At 41.8% G+C, this 24,630-nt stretch overlaps 1 protein-coding gene across 2 annotated transcripts in view; it reads right to left on the minus strand.

Moving 5' to 3' along the window:
• The window catches only part of ZNF384 (zinc finger protein 384), a 309,260-nt gene extending 287,423 nt beyond the window's left edge, over positions 1–21,837 (minus strand). The window contains exon 1 of one of the 2 annotated variants that reach the window (XM_085619828.1): positions 20,886–21,837. The gene's annotated coding sequence lies outside the window, so the exon portion shown is untranslated. The remainder of the gene's footprint in view (positions 1–20,885) is intronic. The other variant, XM_085619829.1, reaches the window with a different exon arrangement.
• Between the last annotated feature and the right edge of the window lie 2,793 nt (positions 21,838–24,630).

The raw sequence follows: 24,630 nt of genomic DNA on the forward strand, positions 1-24,630 counted from the left end.
AACAGATACGCCTTTTAACATCAATGATTGTTTTGCTGTCTTACAGGAGCTCCAAGACTTTTAAGATGACCGCTCTGATCAAGAAGTGAAACGTTCTGCTACTGAAGAATTGAAATTACAACCAGCGACTCCTGACTGGATTCCATAGATTGGGGATCTAGTCCAATAAAAGACTGCTTAGAAAAAGGAATTCTACCCATCATACAGAGCACCGCTGTCAGTTGAAGGTACTAGAACAGTTCTTTTGCCACCACTTGCTGGTTGTAAAAGCAAAAGATTTATCTCAAGTGATATCTTCAAACCATACCATGTGGCCAGTCCTACACAGTAGGTCACGAGGGCTCCCGAGTGTCTGAAAAGTTTCAGCGCTCCGTCCATCACCTCCTTGTGTTTGCCCTAAGTTGGTAGGGTATACCCAGACGTGGGTCCCTTGCTCACTTTGCCACTGGATTCAAGCTAGCCTGGCTGATGAGGGGTGTTACCCCGAAATCGGTCCAAGGATGCTTGTTTCTGGTGCAGGGAAGGCTTGGCAGTTCTGATTTGCATACGGCTGGATCTGAACTGGGGTGGCGAAAGCTATTCCACCCAGATCTGTGACTGAGGGTGAGTGTCTGAAAAGTTTCAGCGCTCCGCCCATCATCTCCTTGTGTTTGCCTAGCTCAAGAACATACCTGTAGAAGTTTGCATAATTTTCTGGCAACAACCCCATAGACCCAGTGACTTGTTACTTTAAACTTTTGCCTTCCCCAGAGACAAACAAAATTGGTTCATTTGGCCTTCTTTATTTCCCAATGTCCGTACAAGGTAATGAATTTTGGAAAGTCAACATCGACTTAAAATCAGTTTGGGGAACGAAAGATTGTCAAGTCCAGGGCAATGAGGCTTTATTTAGAGCGTGTCTAATGCCCCAAAAATTATTTTTCTGCGCAACACAGTACAGCAAACAAAATGCCTGGGTTTGGCTAAAATTGAAGATCAGAAAACACCAAACATTTCCTTCATTGCACATTTTGATAATTGGCAACACTGTACCATTTACACAGAGGAACAGCTCAACAACATGTTATACAGATTAGTACTAACAATTCTTCACATTTCAATTTAGAATGATATTTGGTGTGGCCAACAGACATTAATGGTGGTCTTGAACGTTTTTTATAACACAGGGGTTTTCAAAACGAACAGACCGGACCCACAGTATGTGCAGACAACAATCAGTGGTGGTTACTACGTACAAGGTAGGAAAGTTATGCCAGCAGTGGTTCAACATTCATCTTTATATGCAATTAAGGAACACTTATCTTTCCTTTTAGATGACATGGATTTACAGGATTTTCATTAGGTCTTAGAAAACCACGTCATAAATGCCTTCTATATGCCATATACAATGAACTTAACAAAGTTTCCCAGCAAGAAACTGCTGAACTCCTACGAGAAATCGACAGGGCTAATTTGGAAAAGGCTTTGGCCGTTATTGGTAATGGCATGCCCACATTATCAACTAGGATTTATTCTCTGAATAACATTGTAATCTCAGCAATCAACACCATGCAAAGCGACGTCCCTTTTACGGCACGGGAAAAATCAGCTTGAATCGATTATGCATTTAAGCTGGACGTTACAGACTTAAATCTGGTCACATGCCCTGGAAATACCTGAATATGACGGATTTATTTTTGTCTTATAAATTAAAAAGCTCACAGAAAATAATGGCAAAAAAGAGAGCTTACACAATTGTAAGCATTGAGCATTCACAGAATTTGCCCTTCACAGAAGCGGAGACACCATCTGCTGTATGGTTAATCCAGGGGTTTATCTCACGGCCACTTTCTAAGTTTCACTTTACCTCACAGGAGTAGAAATGGAGAAGTTGAAGTATTTCTCAGCGGAAACAAATGTGAAGCTTAGTTTGGCCATTCTCTCATTCGTAAAGAGATCATGCTTTATGGCGTATGTAATAACTGCATCTATGGCCAACTTAACGTGTTATCTGAAAGGTACTCCAGCTGCTTTGATTCAGCCAGCAGTTAGATTGCTTTCAAATGCAAGTTATTTGGTGCTGAACACCCATGGCTGTTGTGGGATGACACCGGGAGTACCCTATGTGGTGATGGTTTCCAGGGTCGTGACTTGTTGTTATAACATGTTATTTCCCCAGTCAGTCCACAGTACAGTCAGAGAAGTGAAAGTATAGACATCAATAGCTATTTTTAACATGAACTTGAAAAAGATGCGTAGATTGAAAGTCTTATTGTTTCAGAAGGTTTCATTAACATCTGCTAAAGAGAAGTATGACCTTCAAGTTTCATGGTCTTCTTCTGAAATACAATTGCTACTACGCACTAACCTCCCTCAACATTTTGGAGAACTTGTGCACCTCATATTTAATGCACTGAATACTGTGGGAGTAGCTACACTTTATTAAAACGATTGGGTCTGACTTTGTCAGCATTCTCCAAACTGTATTCTGAGCAATTCCATCCTTTATATAGTCCCTGATTTGTAGTGTTTTTGGTGACATACCACTAGTGTTATTCCCGATTGTTGGGATTTTGGTCCTACTTTGTTGTTCTGCAATGGATGTTCCACTTCAAGGCCATATGGTGATGGAACTACCATATGTCCTGTTGTGTTGTGAATGTATGATGCAGTATTTTGATGTGTGATTGCTACATGAACTAAACAACTGGTCTGTGTCCTTTCGTCCTATATTGTTACACTGTGTTCAGTCTGTGTTTCTCTGTGCATTTTCAAGTGTGCACTGGATCTGTGTCTTGGAATACGAGTGGTTTGATAAGGATATGGAACTGCAGGTGTGTCCTTTGAGTCATTGTCAGTGTCGTCCTATTAGACTACCGTTGCTGCAGGATGCGTACTACGAGCTTTTAATGGATGAATGGTCTACTGGATTCATGGATCCCGTCTCCTCCAATGTGGTTACACTGCTGGTTGGCACACCATCAGAAGCTGCTGATTGGGCTGGATATGACCATGTTTGTTCTTTGGAACTTGCGCCTCGGGCCACAACTGAAACAGTCTGTGATAGCTAGTTCCTTCATAGATTCTAATGACTCTGGGAACATGGAAAACATTTCTGCAGCATCATGAATTTCAATTCAGCGTCTTTTATTTAATTGCCTCTTATTAATTTATTACTTATATGTTATTAATTGCCATTTTTTAAATAGAATTTGGCTTTCCTTTGCTTCACTGTTTAAGTGCATTATTATTAAGGCTCCCTGTTTTCCGTTTTAAATGATTTTAACAGATAAATACAGACAGAAAAACATTTATTTTCCTGTCTGTATTTATTTTTAAATATGGATAAAAAAGGTGTTTTTGAGTGTTACTGAATGCTGTCAATCATGACTGCCAGGCCAATAGCTGTGCAGATTGACAGGCAAAGGAATAAAAAAAAAAAAAACACACAGGCATTTTTGTAGTAAAGAGCCTCAACAGCAGTAGATTTGCATAACTGTGATACTAAAACTTACATATTTTCTTACAAGTGCATATTCTACCATCCGAGTGTGTATATATCATTGAAATCTGTCGGGCGTTCAAGCACGAATGCACATTAACTGGTTAAATAAATGCAGAAATATACACATTTCAGCTTCATTTTTTCACAAAACCTAAAATAGATATGGATAAATACAGGTAAAATTTACAAAAAATAAATATGGATAAATACAGATGGAAATGCCAAAAATATAAATAACAAATATTTGGACTCATATCATATTCCAATGCTTATGCTACCCACATGCACAGTCTTGGTTAATTAGCAGGAACCATACAAAAAATCCCCACATCATTAAACTCCCCTCACTATTCGAAGAAACATGTCCCCTTTGCTTACTTGGGAAAAATTCAGAATTTGATGGGGTACTTGATCTTTTAGCTAGAAAGTCCTACGTGCCCAACTCCAAACTTAAAGCAGTGCTTTAATAGAGGCTTCTTTCCAGACACCTCCCATCCCACAGGTCTCTGTTGAACCCTATATTCGACGTTTGATGCCATAACAATTGATAAAACTTTACTGATGATATAGATCATTTTCTAAGATCTTGGTAATTGCATAAACCTGACCTCCAACTGATCATAGAAATGTAATTGTCTGCCCATGAACCCCACCTCAGACCGCACTTTTATACTAAATAATTTTGATGATCATTTAACAGAAGCAACAAATGCCACACTACCACAGCAATAAAATAATAAGACTACTTTATTGTGAGATAAATATATAAATACATAAAAATCTAAATGTTGTGTAAATGTGTAGGTATTTGAAATTGGAACTTAAATACCATGTTTTTCTTAGCTTTATTTGTGGAAGCAACGCAAGTACAGCACACAGAATCTATTATGAACGGCTGGTGGTTTCAACTGAAGCATTGGCATGCATCAACAAAAAGAAAATATGCACTGGAAGCAAAACAGAAAGTAATATGCAATAGTCTGGCATATTCCTTTTTATGAAATTAAATCCGAATTTTAAAAAGTTTGAGTCTCCCATTAAAATGTTAGTTTCCCTATTGTTTGTCCCTTCCCTTCTGACACATTCTCCCAACGTGGCTATAAATAACAAATTAGGTTACTTTCGCTTGTGTTTTTTCAGCTTAAAACAAACCACTGTTATCAGAATAATGTTTCTTTGGTGTCCCCCTTGGATATGTTTCCGTTGTATTTTTCACATGTTTTGTTTTTTATGGAACTTTCCACTAGTATAGCGCTGTTAAATATTCAGACTGCTCTGCACTACATAACACTACAAATAAATGTAAAGACACAATGTAAAACATTGAAAGGGGACAATCCTTCAGATTTCAACTTCAACACATACAGTTAGTGGACGTTTCAGTCCAACTTCAACCAACAAATGATACAAACCAACAGGAAAATATAAACTGGGAACACATCCACAGACCGGACGAAAACAGAAAAGTAAATTCAAATAGGCAATTCATGCTGACAGGATTTAATGAGCGAAGTGACCAATTAAATAAACTAGGGAAGTTTTTAATGAGACCTTTAGAGTACCTGAACTGGGCTGAAAACGAGATGCGAAGCTTATTAGGGAGAGCAATTCTTCATAGTGCAGCTTAAGGGAAAATAAAAATTAAAGATGATTACAAAAGATGGCTGGAGCAACCAATACTGTACCTAGAATAAAAAGTGCTGAGTTTGAGGCACCAGGAAGTGTTAATGGTGTCCAGCTTGTGGGTGGAGACTTGAATTCTTAGACAAAAAACAAGTAATTCGTTTTTTCAATTTTTCCAAAGAAATGGAAATATAACAAACTTAAATCTGCAGTTTTCATCGGCGAGATATTTTGCACAAATACTTTCTTCTTTCAGCAGTTTGAGTATGTGCACCCCCCCCCCCCAGTAGATATTGCTGCATTCATATTTTAATCGTAACCCTGTTCCTTTTCAGTTTAAGGGCAACTGCCAGTCAACGGCAATTGGCTTTAAGTCAAAAAATGATCCAAATCTGAATCAGGGTAAGCCTAGAGTAACTGTCAGACTAGGGAGTGAAGAAAAATATAATCCTGTAACAAAAAAAGGTATGATTAACGAGTGCATGGTGTAAGAAACTGGAGCAATTTGAAGAACAGGGAAAAAAGAAAAGAAAGAACAAAACGGAATTTAGGGGGCCTAGAAGGTCGGTGGGAAGAGCTGGACAGTAGCAAAATTGAGTGATGAAGAGGAGATGAAGCATGACATGGACAATAACATGGCTAAACATGAACCTTATGCTGTTGATGGAATGATTCTTGGACTAACAAAAAGGGTGCTGGGTGGCTGAAGCTGTGAATAATTTGCAGTGTGATTCTACTCAGGATTCACATGCTATGCATCGTTCCACCAGCTGGTGGGTGGGTGAGGAAAAAGCATGCAAGAAAAGTATCGTTTTACATTGGCCATAGGTGCAGTCTGTATATTTAATAAAAAGGTTGATCATAAGGCCAGGGTTCCCTACTGAGTGCCCATTAGCTTTAGTTTATATTTCCCACATACTATTCAGAAGCACTATCCAAATCACGAACAGAAATCATTTTCCACCAACAGTCCCAGAAAGAGTTTATAGCAACCCTTGAAAGAAGAAAACAGAACAGGCGCAAAAAAGTGCTGAGGACCTAAAAAACACTGAAAACTGACATGAAGACACATTTTTTTTCCACCGTGCCGCGAGAAAACAGGGTTATGTTTAGTGACTTGAAAGCAGACGGTCTGTCTTTTCAAGATGTTTCATTTTCTGTCTGCCTACTGTCTAAATGATGTTACCCAAGTTAGGCTTGCATGATGTCAGCAATCAGTGCCTCCCTCGTGATCATGACAATATTTGTTACAACTGTACTCTTTTTAAACCAAACAGTAGTGCAGATAGTTCATAGTGGCACAACATATGAAGATTACAGTCCAAAGATTTCGGTTTTCAGTAGTGACAAGATAGGTTTACACATCAGTTGCAGCAAATTTACGCAATGGAACAATTTACCCATTCTGATGAGTATTGGGAAGAGGAGCCATAGGTTAGTATCTGCTCAAAAAGCAATTCTGACTTGCTGGAAAAACTATAAACTGGCAATGTCAAAAACAGAAAAAACGTGGGAGCCAAAATCGTCTGGCCCAATACCTTTGAAATATGCTTTTGTTGACACAAAATGACAAAGACACCGCAAAGATGAAGTGATGCATAGACATGAGACACTTTTCAATTCGACTTGGAAAGCAGATGAAACTTAAACCAAGGCCAGCTTTCTTTAGATCTTGAACTGAAGTTGAAAGCAAAACATTTGGATTAAATGTTTAATGGGAAAAAACGAGATCTATTGGCATTGAATGGGTATAATTTATTTTATGAACCACATCGTCTTGAATGCCATTCAGAAATTATGATTTATTTACCACAGCATACCCAGGAATCTGAAAATGATGCACCAGAAAAACAACACGCAGAAAATCAGCAGAATACTAACGAAAAAGAATGGAGATTGAAAGAATAGAGTATTGAATGCCTTTAACTTGTAGTTACTGTGAGGAACAAGATCAGTCAACTCTGCCTCTAATACAGGTCTACCCCTTGATAGAGAGCAATAAACAAGATGGAGTGGGCAAGGAGATTGAGATGGTCCATTCGTGCAGAGATGCATTTAAAACTCCTGTTACCCAGCTGGTATTGACATCAACAGTGGCAAAATATGAAGGAGATCCTATAAAATATGCTTAAGTATAAACAACAAGCACTGGCATAGCCAAAAGGTCTCCCCTGCAGCTTTGCCAATATGTCTTTAGCCATGTTGTACAGCAGTGTGGCTGCTATTCAGGATGGCTAAAGTTACTGGTGCTAAGTGGCGTGGAGCGAAGCCTTCTAACGTGGAGTGAAGTGTATTGTTATGGCGCTGAGTTGAGTCTTATGGTGTGTTATGAAGTGGCATATAGTGATGTGGAATGTAATTTGGGGAGTATAGAATCGACCTAAAAAGTATCCGATGGCCCTGATGGGACTCGAGCATACGAGGGCTATACTCTATACTACTAAGCAAAATATGGTTAATAAAAACAAAGTCTCAATGTTCTCTTAAACCCCAAACACTGATTTTATTATGAACAATGCCTGATCTGTTTGAGGTTAATATTCTACCCTACAACCGACCTCCGAAATTAGGACCGGACATTTTGAGCTTACTACCAGTGAAACACCTAAATCAACGTTTACACCCTTGTTAGGGTAGGACAAAAAATTCACACCGCCTAGTACCACACTTACGGTCGTTTATGGGGCGCTACCATGCAGTAACACAAGAATAAGACACCGAATTTTGAAACTGGTACTAGGGAGAACTGCGTCCGATCCCACCCCCAGTAAATGTTAGTAGGTGTTCTACTATAGATAAAGTATACCGGTGCTGTAAACTTTATCTGACCAATTAACATATTAGAGTGCTAAAACTGGTGCATCTGTAGGCAGAAACATGAACTTGCCAACTCCACTTTAAAATGGCATAAGGCTTTAATATAAATGCTAGAGAAAAAAAAACTGCCTCAACGCCCCACATGGGGGTAGTAAGCACTATATAAGTGTTGTAATATAATACAATTAGATCAGATCGATCGACTATAGAGCGGCAGTCAATAAGAGTGTGGATGAAGTGAGAGAGAGAGGGAAGAGATAGAAAGTGCTCCAAAGAGGACGCAAGGGAGAAAGTAAGAGACCTAGAGTTTTAAAGAGTGTCTTACAATACAAAGTAGACATGACAAGTCAAAATTGTTTGTGGTTGATGGTGAGCACCACACGCTACTCTGTATGTAGTTCTTGGATGAAAGGGGAGTGGTCTCACATAGGTGAATTTAGAGGTTGTCAATATACAGTACAAATCACATTAGAACTGACAAAGCCCTACTAGGTGCCATCCACTTTGTTTGCTACTGCACCTTTATGGCAACTGCTGCAGGGCAATGTGGTAACTTCATCAGTGATTACCACCACCAAATGGCTGGTCACAGAGAACTACGATCTTATGCAGAATAACTCAGCAGTAACTCTGTTTACCATCAGGAAGCTAAATATAGTTTTACTTCTCCGGGTCAATATGATTAACCTGCACAGCTATTGTCAAAATAATGTAACAAAATCCTTATTCGTAGGTCACGTTTTCTAAATGACACTAAGATTACTCTCCGAAAGCCTCACACCTGTGTGGTTTCTGCATGATCACCTGGCCTGCTTTCTGCCCCTCTCCAATGCAGACTCTTAAAATTAGCCCCATGAAGTCTGTATTCTTCTAGTACCATACATCACAAGGAGTTGGCCAGGTAGTGCCTACTTTTAATGGGGCACTCCATTGTATAGGGGGAAAAAAACAGTTCTTTACCCAGACCTGCATTGGTACCAATCGCCAACCATTGGCATTCTACTATATTAACTTGTCGGACGTAAGCTGGGGTTTTTGACACCTATTGTGACATGATTCACCGGACGGCCTAATTAAAATACATGCAGGTCCTCTCTTGGAAGCAAGTCATTTCATATTAATTTGATACAAGACTGTGAACAGAGATGTTGACCGTTTCTGATTTCTAACTTATAATTTTAGTGGCTCAACTGCCTGCTCTGCATCCAGTAAATGTGTTTTAGTGTTGACGTCTCATACCCACACACTAGCTTTGTTGTGTATTACGCCCACGGACACATGTTGCATCAGTCTTATACCAGATGGCACTGCCAGGGGACCCGGTCACAAAAACATACAATGGAACAGTAGCCTTAACAAGCCCTACAAGAGCTGTGCATTTTTTGGTGGCTGTTTCAAACCCTTGTATGCTGGTGGAAGTCAAGGCGGATGCTTACATAGAGGAAAGTCAGATAACCGCGTTGGAGAGTCAGGGGTTGCCAAACTACACAATGAGGCGTAAGGTCCTTATTAGTGGATAGGGAGCACTCCAAAGGTAAAAGAATATTTCTTGTGACAGTTACTTTAACTGTTTCAGAATTAGGCCAAGGTTGACTAAGTCAGCTGCCGTTTTCGCTCACATTTTTAGAGCAACAAAACCCGCAGGGACCGGCACTACTTTTAAAACACAGCCCCCAGCAGCATACGAGGTGAGGTCATAATGGACCAGTACTCTCCAGCGGTCAAAGTGCAATCAAAACAAGACAGCGCAAAGCTATAAAAAAACTACCTAAAGCGAACCCAGCACCCAACACTCAAGCAGAGGAATAACCTACCCAATCCTTGCAAGAGCCAAGATACTGGCAACCCCGGCTAATGCAGACCCCCAACAACAAACAAAGCCGCTGCAGATGCCAGCACTTGCCGGCATCATCCCGAGTCCATACCGCATTGATGTGCGCTCTGGTCCTGATGCTGGTCTTCAGAGTTGGGAAGGGAGCGGTCGGCAAACTCGCCCGATCCCATTGGGACTTGGGTCCTGGAAATCGAAGCTGGCAGACAGGTGTATTTTTAGGCTTTCTTGTCCTTGCAGCTTCCATCTCTCCTTGGTGGTTGAGACTGGTCCGCAAGCAGCTCTCATGGCTTCTCAAGTAAAAGGCAAATGTAGGACTACAAGCAAAAGCACACAAAAGGGCGGGGGCATGGCATGCAGCGAAACAGGAGGGGGTTGTGAGGCGGGGAAATCCTGCAGATGTCATACATTTCTTAAGGAATCTTTTTGTGGAAACTACAGTGTAAAGTAATTGTGACACTGCATTTGAAGCAGTGGCAAAGAAACCCAACCATGGCACTCAGTCCCGGGTGAAAAGGCATTGGGCCACTTCCAGATAAAAATGCCATTTGAGGTCTGCTAGAGGACATCTGCTGATTTGGTCCACAGATGCGTTCAGGGAACGCTGCCAAATTACTGGCCACCAAAGAGTTATTCTGTAGTTCTAGCCATTGCCAAAGGAGCACTCACTTCTGAGACAGGGCCCACGACCCCATACTTTCCTCTTAGTTGCAGTACCACACAGCGGTTGTGTTGCTGGGCAAGCTCAGAATCAGCCTTCCCATGTGAGATAGTAGGAAGGGCTTCAGAGCCAGCTGGATAGGGGGACCTTCAGGATTCTGCCATGGATCATCCAGTCCACTGGGTGCCAAAGGCCCCTCATCTCTTCTTCCATGAAGCCGCCAGAATCCAAAGACCATGTACATGACATCACAGCAAGCTCTTGGCAGGGTAGGGAGAGCAGCCTGATACAGAGGAGGTTGGTGTTCACCGAATACCACTAGAAGACACAAGTTATCGCTATCGCAATACGGATGCTGTCCGAAAGAAAACCATAGTTTTGAGCACATTCAATTTGGAGGTTCCACTGCAAGGTTCAGATGTGCCGGGAGACACATTGAACCAAGAGAAGGCACAAAGCCATGAGGCCTCAGAAATGCGAGCACCAGAGCCCATGATTATAACTGAAAAATTGGGTATAATCGTGACTGGGGACACCAAGTATATTGCAGAATTACTACAAGAGTGACAAAGCAGTGAACACCCCCATGTCCAGGGTGGCACCTATGGAGGGAGTAACAAGCCCCACTGTTGGCTTCCTCTAGGATGGTCTCTATGGCTATGCAGACTAAAAGCGATTTAACTTCATGCACAACAATGGCAAACACACCTGCTAAAATCTGAGGAAAATCAGGCAGGATTTCTGGGGAGGTGTGGTGAGCTTTGGGCAGTGGTCTTCAAACTTCTTAATGCTGTGCCACACCATGTAAAACAAGCATTGGCATAGCCAATAGGTCTCGCCTTTGTATAGGCTTTGTCAATGTCTTCAAGCTATGTTTTAGAGCAGTGTGGTTACTGTGCGGCATGTTGAAAAGTTATAATAAAAGTGTATCATAAGCATTTTGCTACCTTATATACAACCAAGAAGTCATCATGTACAACTGAACGACCCAATTAAAAAAAGAATTAACATACCAAATGTATTTTTTTTTTTGTCCCTGCAATTTCTTCCTGCCTGTTCTAATGCTGGTTATTGCTTTTTGGGGATTTTTTTTTTGGGGGGGGGGGAGAGACAAACAGGAGAGTGGAGGTTGAGAACTAGTACCTGAATTGCAACATGATTATTAACCACCACAAGGGCAGCCCAAACCACCTGAACCAGGGGCATTCAATAGTTATTCCAAACAAAAGGTTCAGAGTGTACAATTCAAAAACAAATATCCAAAAACAATAAAAGCATGAATTTATGTAAACTAGAGAAAAAGAAAAAGGAAGAAAAAGGAAAGAGACCCTAATAGAAAAACATACAAAGTTTATTTAATAAAACAGCTCAGTGTATTAAGCTGGTACATATAACATTAAAAATATATACATGACCAGACAAGTGGCAGACAAGGAGAAAAGTACATAACATGGGAGTTTATACTATTTTTCATAAAACTCCAGTAGACAAAGAAGTGTGTCCTCCAATAGTTGCAGCCACAATAGCGTCGACGGCGTTTCGACCTGTGGTGTTAATCCATGGTCATCTTCAGGACGATAAATGTACTGAGCATCCTAAGAAAGTGATCTAAAATTGCAAAATTTGCATTACATCATGGACATTTAAGAAAGGGCCAAAAGACAGTATTATTTTACAAAAGAAAGAAGAAAAAGAAAAGAAAGCGACCAGAATTTGAAAAAAGTTATTTCGAAAAATTCCACCAAGCCAGAATTCAGAATTAGCAATAAAGAACCACTGGTGTAGTGGAAAAGCTATATAATGACCAACTAGAAACCAATGTGCAATCAAATCCTGCCACCTATTAATTTCAAAGGTGACTTAGGGGCATATGTATCAAGCGAATTTTTAGTCGCAAACGCTGCGATTCGCAAAATACAGCGTTTGCGATTAAAAATTCGCAAAACGGGATGTATTAGGCAAATTCCCAACGCAAATTTAAGGAATCGCTAATTTAGCGATTTCTTACGTTTGCGTAAGCATTTAAGAAATCGCAAATTGCGATTTCTTAAATGAAATGTAACACTCACCAAAGGATTGCGATTAATCCTTAAGAAATCGCAAATTACCACCAACTACTAGTTGGTGTTAATTTGCAATTTCTTTTAAAAATGCACGTTTTGTAATTTTACAAAGTGCCGCGTGACGCACATACATGCCCTTAGGGCATGTATGTGCGCCATATGACCACACATGCTAATTTCAGGGGTGTATCAGGGTGTCATCTTGACACCCTTGCACCTTTGAAATTATTCTCAAATTGCGATTAGCAAATTGCGATTCGCAATTTGAGAATTACTTCCCATACATTCCTATGGGTCTCCTGGCCCATAGGAATGAATGGGCAGGTATTCCTTAATTGCGATTTCGCAATTTGCTAATCGCAATTAAGGAATTTTAAGAAATCGCAAAAAATTTGCAATTTTTTAAATACATCCCGTTTTGCAATTCTCAAATAGCGATTCCTAAAAAATCGCTATTTGAGAATCGCAAATGGTGATGTTGATACATATGCCCCTTACTTCTGTGTTAAACAAATTTAGATAGCAATGTTATTTTGCTCCAGCGGTCTAAACTTCAGAAGCCGCTTGAAATAATATGCAAACGTCAGGAAGACTTCAACAACCTCAGTTTGAAGAGCCAATCGTGAACAATTATGAATTCAGGGGGTCATGGAGCGAGCAAATCGTCCTCAACTTCACCCTATTTAATCCAAGCTGATCAGCAAAGTAGAAGGGGGGGAGGAGGGGGGGGGGGGGGGGGGAAAGGATAAACTTATTTAATGGTAAAGCTCACTGAGTGCAAAGCTTTAAAGGCATATGTAGTTAGTCATCATCCTCATCTTACCACCATATACCAATTAGACAAGTCAATCAGGCTTCAACGCTTCTTATCAAATATATTTTTCAGATGTGCTATGCAATAATTCGCACCTGAGTGAAAACAAATCGTCCTCAACTTTGCCCTATTAAATCCATGATAAACACCACGGACAAAGGGGGAGAAAAAGGATTAGACTTATTATATGTTAAAGCTAGCTAAGTGAAAGCTTTAAATTCGTGTGTAATCATTCATAGTACAACAGAAATCGTATTCCCGGTATTAAAAATGACAGAATAAGTTTTATAACAAAATTGTGTGTGGTAATACAATATAAAACATGCCTAAAGTGCAAGATATTGCCACAAAATGCCAATCAAGCAAGTGAATCCGTCTTCAACACCTCTTGCCAATTGTATTTCAAATATGCTGTGCAATAGTTCGCACCACCCTCACTAAAATCATCCTGCATATTCCAAATTACGAATACTGGAAAAACCGGGTTCCATTACAAACAAACAAACGAAAGAGCTTCCCGGGACTTAGACAAACAACAAATCTCAGGACCCAACATACTTGCAATTACGAGTGCAAACCAGCGGCACCGAAACGTATTAAACAAATAAACAAACAAAAACGGGCTCTTACCGGGAGTAAAGCACCGCACGATATATCATGAAACCAGTGGCAGCAGTTTCTGTAAGGCAAAATGTCTCTGCCGGGTTTAAAGACGCCGCGAAGGGCTATAGCAATAGAAAAGAGACTTGAACAGTTAGACCACAGCGCCATTTTGAAACAGGTAAAGGAAAAGAAACGTAAACATAACTGATATCATAGTGCTCGATGTCAGTGTTTATGCCACCTAAAGTCCCAATATTAATTTCAAATCGGACTGATACAAGGGCAGTTTGTTATGAGTGGAGCCTCATTTAATGTTGTTCAATTGTAAAATTAAACCACAATTAAAATACCGGCTCAAAGCGACCGAGCCGAGTGTGAGTCTTCGGTCGCTTTGAGCCGGTATTTTAATTGTGGTTTAATTTTACAATTGAACAACATTAAATGAGGCTCCACTCATAACAAACTACCCTTGTATCAGTCCGATTTGAAATTAATATTGGGACTTTAGGTGGCATAAACACCGACATCGAGCACTATGATATCAGTTATGTTTACGTTTCTTTTCCTTTACCTGTTTCAAAATGGCGCTGTGGTCTAACTGTTCAAGTATCTTTTCTATTGCTATAGCCCTTCGCGGCGTCTTTAAACCCGGCAGAGACATTTTGCCTTACAGAAACTGCTGCCACTGGTTTCATGATATATCGTGCGGTGCTTTACTCCCGGTAAGAGCCCGTTTTTGTTTGTTTATTTGTTTAATACGTTTCGGTGCCGCTGGTTTGCACTCGTAATTGCAAGTATGTTGGGTCCTGAGATTTGTTGTTTGTCTAAGTCCCGGGAAGCTCTTTCGTTTGTTTGTTTGTAATGGAACCCGGTTTTTCCAGTATTCGTAATTTGGAATATGCAGGATGATTTTAGTGAGGGTGGTGCGAACTATTGCACAGCATATTTGAAATACAATTGGCAAGAGGTGTTGAAGACGGATTCACTTGCTTGATTGGCATTTTGTGGCAATATCTTGCACTTTAGGCATGTTTTATATTGTATTACCACACACAATTTTGTTATAAAACTTATTCTGTCATTTTTAATACCGGGAATACTATTTCTGTTGTACTATGAATGATTACACACGAATTTAAAGCTTTCACTTAGCTAGCTTTAACATATAATAAGTCTAATCCTTTTTCTCCCCCTTTGTCCGTGGTGTTTATCATGGATTTAATAGGGCAAAGTTGAGGACGATTTGTTTTCACTCAGGTGCGAATTATTGCATAGCACATCTGAAAAATATATTTGATAAGAAGCGTTGAAGCCTGATTGACTTGTCTAATTGGTATATGGTGGTAAGATGAGGATGATGACTAACTACATATGCCTTTAAAGCTTTGCACTCAGTGAGCTTTACCATTAAATAAGTTTATCCTTTCCCCCCCCCCCCTCCTCCCCCCTTCTACTTTGCTGATCAGCTTGGATTAAATAGGGTGAAGTGGAGGACGATTTGCTCGCTCCATGACCCCCTGAATTCATAATTGTTCACGATTGGCTCTTCAAACTGAGGTTGTTGAAGTCTTCCTGACGTTTGCATATTATTTCAAGCGGCTTCTGAAGTTTAGACCGCTGGAGCAAAATAACATTGCTATCTAAATTTGTTTAACACAGAAGTAAGTCACCTTTGAAATTAATGGGTGGCAGGATTTGATTGCACATTGGTTTCTAGTTGGTCATTATATATCTTTTCCACTACACCGGTGGTTCTTTATTGCTAATTCTGAATTCTGGCCTGGTGGAATTTTTCGAAATAACTTTTTTCAAATTCTGGTCGCTTTCTTTTCTTTTTCTTCTGTAAAATAATACTATCTTTTGGCCCTTTCTTAAATGTCCATGATGTAATGCAAATTTTGCAATTTTAGATCACTTTCTTAGGATGCTCAGTACATTTATCGTCCTGAAGATGACCATGGATTAACACCACAGGTCAAAACGCCGTCGACGCTATTGTGGCAGCAACTATTGGAGGACATACTTCTTTGTCTACTGGAGTTTTATGAAAAATAGTATAAACTCCCATGTTATGTACTTTTCTCCTTGTCTGGTCATGTATATGTTTTTAATGTTATATGTACCAGCTTAATACACTGAGCTGTTTTATTAAATAAACTTTGTATGTTTTTCTATTAGGGTCTCTTTCCTTTTTCTTTCTCTCGTTTACATAAATTCATGCTTTTATTGTTTTTGGATATTTGTTTTTGAATTGTACACTCTGAACCTTTTGAATTGCAACATGGGCAGCGGACGGACACTAGGGGAGAGCCAACAGATGCCAGATTCCGAGGGCAGACTGAGGTGGCGCTGAGTGATGCTGTGGTGGCGCTGAGTGATGCTGAGGTGGCGCTGAGTGATGCTGTGCAGAATCATTATGAAGTGGTGGTGCTGTGCTCTTTAAATTAATATGGTATATACATATGAAGTGTTATGCTGAAATATTTTCTGAGAAATGGCATATGTGAGAAGAACGGATTAAAAACAAAAATCGATGTTTCCAAGGGCCTGATTATAAGTTGGCTGGTACTGGTGGAGTGCGAACTCTGCATGTGAAATGTGTGTTGACATGCAGTGACACTGTGCCTGTATGAGTTAAACCACAGGCTGGGGAATAACTGGACTCGGTATTACTAGGCATAAAACCACATGGAATTCCTGATTCCCTGGGGTTTGACGCACACTTTAACCAGCTGCTCTGAGAAGGTGGTGAAGGTGTGTGGCAGCGTCTGTTGGAGGTGAGGGTGAAGTGAGAGCGAGAGGGGAGTAGAGATTAAGGGAAGGAAGAGGCAGCTACTCCTGGTGGGGGTCAAAAAAATGCTCCCCTGCAAGAAGGCAAAGTCAGGGGATGAACTTTGGCTGCTGTTGCAGATAAAGCCTCCTGTGGTGTTACCGGACGTAATTGCCACCTGGTAAAATCAGTTCCGGTATTCCCACACCGTGGAAAACTAGATGTGACAACACCACCCCACTCGTGATCGGATACAGCAAAATTCTAACAGTAATTCCGTTCTTCCTGACTGGTAGTCTGCCCTTAAGAAGAGTACTTGAAAGCACAGACGTAGTAATAATCTAAGCTTTCGTAGCATTATGTCAATATTCCATTTCTCAAAGCACTATAATACAAGCATTTGAAAAGCAATAGGACTCGCTTTGACCTATTGGTATTGTAAATGACACTGCCTTTTATTATTGCAGGTGTATTTTTTTAAACGCATAAATAAATAGCATTGTCATTTACAATGCCAATTGGTCAAAATCTAGCAAATGCAAGACCTATTGCATTGCAAATGCTTGTTTAGGCTGTCTCTGTTATGTCCTGCTGCTGGCAGGAGCTGAAGCAGTGGTTCATTGGAGATTCGAATGTCTATGGTTGGGAATCCCATAGATTCTCTCTCAGTGGAGCATAATGCATGCAACCTACCATGAGAGAGAGAGCCTGGCACTGGCCAGGGAGTATTGGATGCCCAGATAATCCAGAGAAGCCAACTTCTGCCAGGCTTAGTTTATGTAGCCAACCTGTGTTTAATGTTGCATTTTGTGAATACCACTGAAGTGTTTTTTCTCTTACAATTCATCCTACCAGTAACCGTGTTAAGTAGCAAAATTCCACAATACGACTAACACCCAGAGGGCAATATCTGACAGAAGCACAATGCGCCATAAAGAACTCACACAGAGGGGGCACTTGAAAGGAACCTATCTATCTGTGCGATGAAAGGCGGGGAGATATAGCCTCAGTGATAAAATAGGATCCGCTTGAAATACAATAGCCTTCAACAGCAGCGCTTAAGAAAGTAGGGTTTTTTCCAAAGGAAACAGATAAAGATTCTTTCGAACATGAAATAAAAAACAGTTTCACTGAAAACAGACAAGGAGGAATCCCCTCCCGAGCCTTCTCGGTTAACAATCTCGCGGAAGATTGACAGATGGGTGTTTTAATCCTGTCAGTAGTGATCGTTTGATCCGTGGCTCATTCACGTGTAAGGATGGCGAGTACAGAAAGGGCGTCATGACAAACCTGCAGTAGAAAGAGGCTCAGCAGACCTCAGTACAGTTATGATAAAATACATGAAAATAGTAACTATATATACTTCGCGGAATTTAGCTTAAGTATTGGTTTTGGAAAATTCTTTGAGATTTCAAGGAAAACACAATGGACATTAGAAAAGCAATTTGGTCGCAGTGGAAAATTTGAAATGATGCACCCACCCCTACAGCATGTGATATAGGTTCTCTGACTCTCCCACATCGCACAGATATCAATAAGCAGTGCTCTGAATGGGTCCGCAAAATGGTTGGGGCACGCCCCAGGTACGTCACAGAGGCTGCAGGGACTTTTGTTACACACCTGTCTGGACAGCAATACAAATACCCCAAAAAAATGAAGTGTTCTTGTTATTTTCTCTTAATTTAAAGCATGCTACGTGTATTAAACAGTCTGCAGTTAGCATTCGGGCATCATACAACTAACATAACCGATCATTGCTCAGTGCTTATGACTTACACTAGAAAAATAAAACTCTCCCCATGAGTGAGGCAGCTGCAGTGTGTTTGATTGGAGTGCGCGACAGCTCAAATGAAGGACAGATTAATTTCTCCTAAGTTTACAATGAAATGAAGGGCGTGCAAATGTAGTGATTGAAAATATTGGCTACGGCTTGGAAGGAGCTGGTCAATGCACCCTAGAGCGGCAACGGTTCTCATCAATGGAGAGTTGGGGGAAGTGCTTCACTTCAAAAAACAAACCTTGGCCACGAACAGTGCTGAAAGGACTCCCATAATTACGGCATGCTTGGTCGCGCGCGTAAGTGAAAGGGGAGGGGCATGAAAGTGATCAGACACGCTCTGTGGTAATCACGTGAGTGGTGCGCGCGCAGTAATCGCGCTGGAAGGGAGGCAGATGGCGGCTGCGAGCATGCACGCAAGCGCTAGGCCGGCTGTGGCAGCACTTTGGAATCCTGTATACTAAATGTCTCTCCGAGCAGCGCATGCACTGGCTCAGGCGAGTCCTAAAAAAAAAAAAAAGACTCTTAGGCCTCCCCTTCAATTTTTTCACAATTATTCTGCTAAATTGCAATGTTTAAATATGTCTAAGCATATTTAAACATTGCAACTAAGCTGTTACCTCTTTTAGGTCTCGCCAAGGCAGCGTTAGCGCTGTCTCTTCGAGACATGCAATATTCATGCTATGGGCATAAATCTCCGCCCACATCTCCACTCATTAATTGACTCATGCTGTGGCTTTTCATTGGTCCATAGGCTTGGTAGTCCCTCCTTAGTACCGGCTTGTCTCTTCTTGTAACCTCCCATTAGGACACCCCGTTACATGTGTTGTTACTCCCTAAGTTTTAATTACAGCCTCAGAGCACTATTTTCTTAAAGGGCTTCAGGGAGGACACACACTTGGTCCTAAGCAAGGCTGGCAGTGGTTACTTGTTTCAACAAGCACATCTCAGATTTAAATGAGACTTTCTATAAATTTCCTTTTATCAGCTCCACACAGAGTAAAACCTAATCCGGAATTAATATAATTCTTTTGTCACATTTCAAAGCTACTAACTGTATAGAAGGACATAGCTATATGAATGTACTTGTGGCACTGTCTTGCATGCAATGCATTATGGGTTTGGTGGATTTACCATATCTTTTGCAGGGTGCAGTACCTTATGAGACCAAAAGGGTCCCATGGGACCTCTTTTGGCCACATATGGTACTGCACCCTGCAACATGGCCAAATGAAAAACATTGCCATTTATAATGCCAATAACGCCAACAAAAGCGAGACGGATTGCATTTCCAATGCAATGGGTCTCGCATTTGTTAAAATTAGAGCTGTTGGTGTTGAAAATTACAATGTTTTCTACTTTTGCTTTTTTATACCATTGGCACTAGAGCTATGCAAATATAATCACTCCACTGCAAATGAAAAAACAAAACTAAAAAACATTGTTTTCAATGCCAACAGTTCTAACTTTAACAAACACGAGACCTATTGCATTGCAAATGCTTGTTACACATACTCCCAGTCAGGGTATAAATGACAAAAGTTGCTAGTGATGGCCTACTACAAGGTGGCTTTCAGCAACTCATGTTTTTAACACTTAAACAAAAGCATGATGCTTCTCTTGGCCAGAGACTGCCCCTCCCCAACACGGCACACCCCCCCGCCCCACCCCACGTAGATTTCAGTAGCATCTCATCACAAGCAAATAACAGGATATAAAATTCCACACCAGTGCGTGGATTGACATGAGCAGCTGACCTGAAAGCCAAACAGAAGACAAGTACAATAAGACCAGGGGATCTTAATTCTGACTCTGATATTTCTGTACTAGAAGACATATTTAATGTAGGTGGTCCTTTGTTAATAGGATTATCAGACAGACTGTTTGCCAAGCGCAATATAAACTATACAAGTACCTGAACCAACACATAGATCATTCAGTGCTCAGTCACTTGCCAAATAACGGTTATACTACACAGTTACTTTAAGGCATTCCCAGTAGGCATCTCACTTTACATTTTAGAAATCAAACAATTAAGGAAAAAAAGAACAGGCCGTTGATAAAAAAAAATAATATATATTTAAAAAAATCTTACAGGTCTAAGTTTCAAAAAGCACAACTATAGTTAAGACAACACAGACTCCTTCTATAAAAGTCTGAGGAAACACCACCACTCAACCTCTGAAGTCATTCAGGTCTTACAACTTTCCATCTAAAACAGCAGAGCCAGACAAACTTTCAGGTCACAGCAATATTAGAAAGCCAGTATGTAATCTGTAGACCTCACGCCCTTAGGCTGCACACATCTTACAACTGCGAGGTTTAGACAGCAGAGGTATCACCTGGCCCAACAGTGCTACTACTCATGTGACAAAGGTGATATAGAAGTGACATCTCCAGGTGATGTCATTATCACATTGTGTGTGAAAGCTTTATACTCACCAATATTCAGGCCAGGTCTTCTTTCAACTCCTCGTATCAGTGCAGGAGTAATCGTCTTCTGGCAGGTCTCACGTAGTCTTCAGAGCGCAAATACCGTAACGATCCAAGCCCCGAACTGAATTACAAGACGTATGCGGACTTGAGGAGAAAGTGGGATAGATATATGGCTGCACCTTACTAGACACAATTTTCACATGTGAAAATTACTAATGTGGCTGCCACGAGCTCAAAGCTAAGAGTGGAGACCTAGCCATCCTTCAACATTTGGTGCCGACTTACTTTAACATTAAGCTCACTAAAGGGTGGAGTGTATTTCGTGTATGACGCCCCTGTCCTCTGTTGGCTCACTCCTCGCCTTCTGCTTAGAGGTCTTGCTTTCCAGCGCCTAAGGATGCTTGGGCCACACTTTCTGGTCCCCCCAAGCCAATCTTCGGTCTGTTGATCTCCAAAGATATAGTCTCTCCTCGCCCAGTGCCTGGGCACCGCTGCTCTGCTGCAGAAGCCCTCTCTATGGCCTCCACCTACCCACTTCGACTTACCCTCTCGAAAAGTATTTTCCCTGCACGGTCCTTTTCCGTCAACCTCTCTCTCATTGCGTCTCTATATCGATTTGAAGATTTCTCTTTCTGTATTCCTGGAGAACCGCTGTGGCCCCGGTCTCCTCTTTACCCTCTCTTCGTGAACCGTTGATTCCTTCCCCAATGCTTCTCTCCACCTTTAGTACACCCTCCCTCCTACACAGCTCCTTCCTCTTCCCTTCCTGTACTTCTTCCTCTGAGGCTCTCTGTTCTATTCCCACCCTCTCTTTCCCCGGTTCGCTCACTGTCTCCCCAGCAGCGACCAGGCGCAGCTTCCGCTTCCGGTCTGGTAGCACAGGAGCGCGCGCCGCGATTGACTTCCACCTCCCCTCCAGTATGCCGCCCCTTCTTCTCGCGCCTGCGCAACCGCCCTAGGCCACAGAAGAGTTGGGCGAAAAGGAGCTGCGCGTGAGCAGCAAAGCTTAGCCAACGAGCTAGCGCTTGCGAGCTGGCAAGGGGCGGGGCCAGACCGCTTGTGCAAGCTGGCAAAGAGTCTGGGCCAATAGGAACACATGGGTGAAACGGGGAGGAGGCTCGGGGGCAGCTAAGCGAGTGAGCTGCAGAAGTGAGAATGACCAGTGATGGACACTGGCGGGGCGTCGGTCTCTTTCACTCCTTCCGTATATGGGGCTTATGTCAAAGCCCTTAGTGGTAAATAAACGGGAGCCTCTTGTAGAAAAGCCAGCCTCTCTGGGCTACTACAGCCTCGTACGGGTATCTTCGGTCTTCTTTAGGTCTCGACTATCGCCTGAACCAGCGCGAGACTTATTGAGAGGGCTCCAAAAAGTGCTACCAGGCCAGCCTAGAGCTACAGTGCATGTGCGCGGGGGCGCGCGCGCCACATTTACCGTTATTACTTTCACCTTAGCGGCCACACGGCCGCTTTGATGTTTGATTGCGATCACTTTCACTTTTACGGGCCGCTTGGCATAGCTAATAGGTCTCGCTTTTGGGACCTTATAAGTGTTTAGTTATGCAACTGTTGCATGGCTAAACACTTATAAGGTCCCAAAGGCGAGACCTATTGGCTATGCCAATGCTTGTTTTATCTCGTCTTCTGAAACTGTTGGCTTGTGGCGAAGGCACGCCAGGAATCATGCCTATTCAACTTCTATCTTTTGACACCACAAAAGCGCCAATAACTTAAAAAAAATTGTGTAAGTGTGTCACATTGTGTGTTTGACCTCATGTCTGCTAAAGACCGCCGCAGTCAGTCGTCCTAGATCTCCCTAGACCAGTGGTCTTCAAACTTTTTAATGCCGTGCTCACCCACTATAAAAAATTGTTGCCCCACCCCCATTTTTTCATAATTCTTCTATTAAATTTGCAATGTCTAGACTTATTTAAACAAATACATTTGCAATGTTTAAATATGTCTAGACTTATTTAAACATTACAGGTAAATTAAACTTTCTAAAATGCAATCAAATACACGATTGTCAACCATACTATCTGATTAGCTAGGCCTAACTAACTTGTAAAAGTATCCACAGTGTGATTACTCAAAATGGGAATAATATTTGGAGTCCATTCCCTGTAAACAGTTGTATGATGATATACAACGCATGCCTGAACAACGCATGCCGGTACGACGCGGTCTCTACCATGACTTTACTGCGACATTTTGTGGTGAAGACCTGAGGGGTAAAGGAACATACGTGCTAAACATACCCCTATCCTCTAGCCTGTAAACTATCCTATTTCCCCCTCCCTGAGCTTTAATACAATGGCCCAAAAACTACCCTGACCCCAGGCGGCCCGCCCTGTGCCCTAAAAACTGTCCCTTACATCCCTAAACTACCCCGACCCTGCCCTGAGGTCTAAAACTGCCCCCTTCCCTGAAAACTGTCCCTTTTCCCCTGCCCGCAGCCTTAAAAATTAACCCCACGCCCCAAAACCTACCCCCAACCTCCCCTGCCCTGGGCCCCAAAAACTGTACCCTACATCCCTAAAATACCCGACCCGGCCCCTCTTCGCCCTGAGGCCTAAAACTGCCCCCTGCCCTATAAACTGTCCCTTTTCCCCTGCCCCGCTCTTAGCCCTAAAAACTGCCCCCACTCTTAAAACGACCCCAGCCTCCCACCCCGAGTCCTATAAAATGTTCCCTACAGCTGCTAACTACCCCAACCCCAGCCCCCCCGCCCTAAGCCCTAAAACTGCTTCCTGCCCTACAAACAACCCAACCCCCTCCTGAGTCCTAAAACCTACCCCACAACCTGAAAAACTCCCCCCCAAGACCCAGCCCCACTTACCTCTCACGTCCTTTCCCGATTCATGATCGTCCTTTCTCTGCCTTTCTTCCTCTTCCACCCATCGGCTCCGCAACTACACTGCACATTGCCGTAACCATGCTTATACATGGTTAAAGCATATGCATGGTTAAGGCAAGTGTGGTTACTCTTGCGTTGGTTGGACACGCGTGGCTGAGCTAGTGTTGTTCTGACTGTTTCCCCCTTCAGAAACATACTCCTAGCCAGACATCTTTATTATTATTATTTTTTTATTGAAATCCACAGCAGCAAGATATATAAAAATATCCATCTCTGATTATTACAAACAATAACAGAGGACATGGTCCTACATGATATAACGTTACATAAAACATTAAAACATGACACATTTCATATGACCGTAGCACGTTATCCTGACATTAAATCTCTCAAGGCCCCCCAAACCTGTAGCCTCAATTTTCTTTTTCTAGGTCCTGTAACAGCATATAGACTATATTCCATATTAGAACATTGGAATGTTAGAAGCTCTATTGAAAACAATGAAGTGCTCCGGGCTTATAATGGCTGGTATAAGGCCGGAACTGCAACATTCCAATGTTTCTTTGTTATGTTGTTATGTTATGTTACATCCACTTGTAACGCGCACGGCTACTCATGAGTGTCCCGGCGCGGTGCCACAAAGGTGAAAGAGAAAACGTTTTAAGCAAACAGATGAGTCTTCAATCTCCGTTTAAACAGTACAGGGTCCTGAATGGAGCGTAAGTCAAGGGGAAGAGCATTCCAGGCCAGACTGGCCTTAACAACAAAGGAGCTTCCCCCGAGCCTCTGGAGCTTAAAGCGTGGGACCCGGGCAAGGCGGAGGGACATAGAGCGAAGAGCACGTGAAGGAACATAAAAAGAAAAACGTTTCTGAAGATAGAGAGGGCCGTGCCCGTG

This window comes from Triturus cristatus, chromosome 7, assembly GCF_964204655.1.
Source record: "Triturus cristatus chromosome 7, aTriCri1.1, whole genome shotgun sequence".
Taxonomy (NCBI): Eukaryota; Metazoa; Chordata; class Amphibia; order Caudata; family Salamandridae; genus Triturus; species Triturus cristatus.